Here is a 5,623-nt window from a genome sequence, read left to right as displayed (position 1 = left end):
ACCTTACTACAAACATTTCGTCTAGTATAATTCACAGTAACACCGAGATCTTCAAATTAGAAAAAGGAGGAAGCTGAATCTCATTGAGGAATTTAAATAAAAGAGAGACCACAATAGGTCTGGCTGATTTTTTTCAGCATTGTTTTTGATGATTTTTTCTTTTCCTTCAAAATTATATTTGAGCAAAGGTGTTTTGTTTTAGTTTGGGGTTTTTTTAATAAAAGTGATGGGCTTGAAATTTATAAAATATTTTTGTTAAAAATTAAGTATATATTTGAGTTCTGAACAAATTTTTTTACTATTCACTCCTTGCTCTCTTTGCCAGTTTACCATGAGGTGCTCCTCTCTCACTAGATAACCTGAACTTGAAAAAGGTTTATTTTTCCAAATGAAGACATCCCACAAACCTTCTCAAGTTTTAAATTAACCTTTTTAAAACGTATTAAGAGAAAATTCTAAACAATCACATTTTCTTGTTTCAAAGCTAAAGCTTTGATTACTTATCCAAACTAACTTTCACACAACCTTTGCTTACTATTGACATTCCTACAACATACTTGTATCGGGTTCCTATTACAAGCAATTCTGCAGTCCATAAAAATCCCCCCCAAGCACAGTCTTAGCCCTTAAGCACAACAGACAAGAAAAGCCAAGCAAACACACAAGATAATGAAACTGTCAAATAATAACAAAAATTATGTTTAGGACAATGAGCTGGAATCTTAGGGTTAAAATGCTTCTCCGGTGTTAAGACACGCACAGATGCAAATACACAGTTTATCCTAAGACATTGCTTAGTACAATGCTTACAAAGAAATGGGTGATATGGGTCCCAAGTAGCTGCAACTAAGATGGAGAAGGAAACTTGTTGCAACGTCAATTTTTCAATACATATATGCACACACAATTTTTTCTTATTTGCTCTTACTATGGGATAAAATAATCCTTTTGAGCTTTCTCCTGAGCTTAGGAAAAGGCTTTCCATCTTGCTAAAGACTATTACAAATTCAACCCAATAATCTAACTTAGTACTTCACACCTTTAGCTCAGAAACTGTATGCCAAGCTAGTGTTGAAGTGTTCAATTTATCTGTCTCTGACTGAGAGGAAGATACCTGACTGAGAGTTTACTGGGAAAAAGACAAGCTTGATTAATTTTCTTTGTATATTTTTCTGATCCCCTCCCAATCTTCAAAATGCTCTGTACATAGCACTGAACACTGTTTGCTCATCACATGGAAATCTCTTTCAGTGAGGAGGAAATTAAAGAACCCCCTTTCACCTCTCCCCATGTTGCTAACATGGGATCTGTTAGGAGCTCTGTGATGCAGGCAAAAAATAGGATAATTTCCCCGAGTAACAAAAGAACCCCAAAACACCACACTTCAAAACCCCCAAACCTAAATCCAAACTCAAAACACTCCACTTGCAAGAAAAAAAAGATTTGTCACATACCCTTCGGATGGAAAAATCTAGTAGAGCACAACTGCCAGGATAACTTGGCATTTAAAAATGCGGAACTCCTAAATTCTTCTTTTTGCTAACTAAGGAAAATCCCTTCAACTATCTCCTTCCCCACTCCCCCTCAACAGATTCCTACAGTACAGTTTTCTGAGCTTGTTATGACACTACCTGCAAATGTTCCCCTTTGCTGATGTCTACCTTCATTTTGTAATGAGTAAATGCATAGTACTTAAATGTTTATATATGAAAAAAGAACAAAAATTCAGTTAAAACTGAGTAGGCATTTAATATTCTGATTTTCTATCAGTTACATTCTAACAGATTTTCTATCAGCTACACTCAGGGTTGCAGACAAACAACATACGACTGACTATGTTTCGGCACAAGATGCAGTTAACTGAACCAGATGTGGGAAACAACTGGACATGACATGACATAATATCACTAGGAATTACAAATAACACTGTGAGACAGTAAGAAAAGTTATAGATAGCGCTGTGAGGGCAGCTGGATCCCACAGGTGCTTATGGGGGAGTTACAGGAGAAATTGCCAGACGGCAGAGATACTTGGAAGAGACTATTAGGGATCTTTTAAGGAGCAGAGTCATGCAAGGCCAACAGCTCCTAGGTAACCATATCAGTAATACCATATAAGGCTGAGATTATCTAAGTAACAGTATCTAAGTAACCCAAATCTGAATAAGGATGCAGCAAAACTGGGATCAAAAGGGAATAAGTAATTAGGGGCTGTTTATTTGGGGGAAGATTGGTATGGGAAAATAGAAGTGTAAGGACAGCAAAAACTAGGGCCAGGAAAGGACAAAAGGTAAGCAACTCATATTACCAGTGCCACGCAGAGGTACCTGTCAGGCAGCCCTAGGTTTCATCACCACAGCTGGGGCAGGACAATAAACCAAAGCTGCTGCTCTGACCATATCACAAAACCCAAGCCTGCTTCTGTGGTCAGGAGAACTGGGGTCAGGGCAGGCAGGGTGCTCCTCCCGATCATCAAGGGAACAGCTGGCTGGCCTAAGTCCCAGTCATTGTGCCTTCTATACCTGCCAGCACAGGCAGCTGCCCACATCCCAACAGGCTCTTCAGTTAGTGAGTCTTAAATTCTCAACAGGTTTCAGGTTCTTTCTTTGCTCTTTACTGGCTTGCTATCTTTCCATAGCTGAAAAGTTCTAGAAATCAGACGATATGCAGAATACACCAACTGCCTTATCGAATGAAAGTTGATACCAGAGTCTCAAAGCAATGGACATGTAGGCTCTGTAATTTTTTTTTTTTTACAATGTAACTACATTCTTCTTCAGAAGTATTTGAACAGAAGACTTTTTTAACTTTAAATTTGACTGTATAGTATTAGATTTAAGCAGCAGTCAGCAATGCCTTCTCATATCTTCATGTTAAGACCATATTAAACACATAAAATAACTTCATAAGTGAACTTGAAAGTGGTTTATTTTTCTTTTGCAGTAATATGAAACTAATCTTTGTTCAGTTCTCTAGTGATAAACATAATCAATGCTTATTTGATTTCTAAGGAAGCATTGTAAAATATTTCCTCTTAAAGAAATTAAATTTGTTTCATGTAAAGAATGCAAAAAAAGTCTGAAACAAGAGCTGAATTTGAATGATTCCTTTTAGGGCCTGTTTAAGGCCAAAACAATACCTCGAAGAGCTGAGAACTGTGCAGTCTATTTCAAAACAAACAACACTTCATATAGCAACTGCTTTTCATCACATTGAGTGATAATAATAACATTAGAAACTAAATGAAAAAGTTCTTATCTGGAGCAGGAGGAAAGTAATTTTAAAAAATGGCAAAAGACACACAAAGAAAACAAAGATAACATGCAAGTATTAACAAAAAAATGTGGGGGAGGACACAACATTTCAGCTGCATGCCTAACGTGTTCTGTCAGTACAGTGCTCAAGTCGATGGTAAAAGCTATATGCAGGAAGAGGAAATTCCACCTTGCTATCCATCTGCATTTTAATTTAATAAAAAGTTAATCATCCAAACTTGTGATTCTTTAGCTCCACTCGAAAATAAAATGCAAAGTTTCATCCCAGAGGCATTTTCTTATTATTTATTGCGTGCTTTGGTTGTATAAGACATAAAACTGGCCTGCAGTAACTAGGATGGTTTGGCAAGGGAGAAGAAAGTATACAAACACTGCTTCTAAACTGCCTCCTTAGCCTGGGCTCAAGCCGATACACCAAATTCACCTACCATTCCTACTGTCAATCTGGTGGCTCCCATTCTGGCTTGAACTGCAAACCAGCCACTCAGCTCACAAAACAGGTAAATCTGGGCTGAATCATACTTTTGGTGAACTTCACCCCTACAGGCATAGATATGAATGACACCCCACTGGCTTGAGCTACCCCACTTTCTCAGATCCTCAGATTATTTTTTTTTAATGCAAAGACACATATAAATGCTGTCGCATGGTATTTTAAGTACTCCTTGTATCAGCCCTGCTGATTCTGCTTAACTCCTAAAATTACAAGTAGAGCAAAGAACTGCTGCTCCACATTCTCCAAACTTTTCTTCCTACCTGACTGCCCACTAAAAAGAAAATCCTGTGTAACAACAACAACAAAAAAGTCTTCCCTAGAAACATATCAGTGTGTAAGCAAACACAATTCAGAATAGTCAAGCCAGGTATGAATGGCAGACAGTTCTTACAGTAGCTAAATTCAGCCTTACCAAAATAAAAGATAAAGCCAAGTAGTGCAAAACCAAAATTTGGTAAACCAAATTGTGAAGCCTTATTGGCTTTAGCCACATATGTTAAACCATGCAATTACCAAAGGCTATATACACGACCTCCAAAAAACACCAAAGAAACATCTTCTACTTATGAGAGGATTTTTTTCCTTTTTGCACATCTCTGAACTAGACTAATAATTATAGTGCATGGGACTGTCTTTCCAGTAACCATTCTCTGCCCTGTCACTGCTTTTCTCCCTCTAAAACTAGTCTCTATTTTCCTTTGAAGCTCTTGACTGCTGCCACACCTACAACACCAGAGGCAAATATTACCATCATCTACTGAATCAGATTATGTCAGACTAAATAAACACAATGATGGAATTTAGGGCCCCATAAACACCAGCCTAAGAAGGAGCAGAGAAGCCACCAGCAGATTGCATTTCCCAATACAGCCATTGCAACCACAAGCTGTGTCAAAGAACTAAAAATGAAGAATTTCCCCTACAGACAATGAAGAAATAAGCCTTTGAGCACTCAGATCTGCTCCCTTCAGGCAAGGAGTCTATTCAAATTTCTACCCCACCAATCCATGAAACCAATTCAAAGTGCCTTTTCTGCTCTCTCTCATATGCCAGGTCACTAATCTAGTCTCAGCAGACTTGCCTCAAAACTCAGCCTTACTCACCTGTTCTTCACGGAGCACCCTCTCCAAAGCACCCCAAGCTTGCCCACAGAGAGACCAGGAAACTATTTTTAGTTTTCTACCTTTACAGAGACCCCATCCCATCTTTCTCAGCCAGGCACCTGCCACAGCTTTTAGAACCTTCCAGCAGCCCCTGCCTAATCAGGGGGTAACACCCAAAAGACCACACTTGAGGAAAGGCTCCGTAGCTGCTCTCCTAGCTAAGCTTTAAGAGACGAAGCTCTAATTAAACATAGATGAGCTTTTTTATCTGCTTGCTAAAAGTGGTGTCTAGCTAGGGCCTCAGGGCTTCTGCACCACTCAAGTACACTTTGCTCCTGTGAGTCACTTTAGGCCTAGCATAGCAACTAGTGTTTTTTTTAAGATCTCAGAAATGGAGCGAAACACAAAAACGGAGCAGATGGGCACCAACGCTATTTATAACCATCGAAGCCTGAAAAAAAATATATTGGTGCTTGAGGTTAGGCAGCAGGTTGGTGTGTAGGTGCCCCTTGCCCCACGAACTTCAGTGATGTACCTCAGGAACAAGGAGAAACAGCGCCAGGCGGAGGGCTCCGGGAAGCACTCACACAGGCACTGGCGCCTCAGGCTTCGAAGTGACGGGAGGGGGAAGCTGAGGTTCCTGTTTTCACGCGCAACTCTCTGCCGGATGCTGGTCCAGACCCAGCCGGGAGCCCTGTCCGCGGCCGCCTGCGCCCCCCGTCCCCGTCCCCGTCCCCGTCCCGCAGAGCC

The sequence above is a fragment of the Athene cunicularia genome (assembly GCF_003259725.1).
Source record: "Athene cunicularia isolate RWA chromosome 11 unlocalized genomic scaffold, athCun1 chr11_part1, whole genome shotgun sequence".
NCBI lineage: Eukaryota > Metazoa > Chordata > Aves > Strigiformes > Strigidae > Athene > Athene cunicularia.
The sequence above is the reverse complement of the archived record's forward strand: the minus strand, read 5'-3'. Positions refer to the sequence as shown.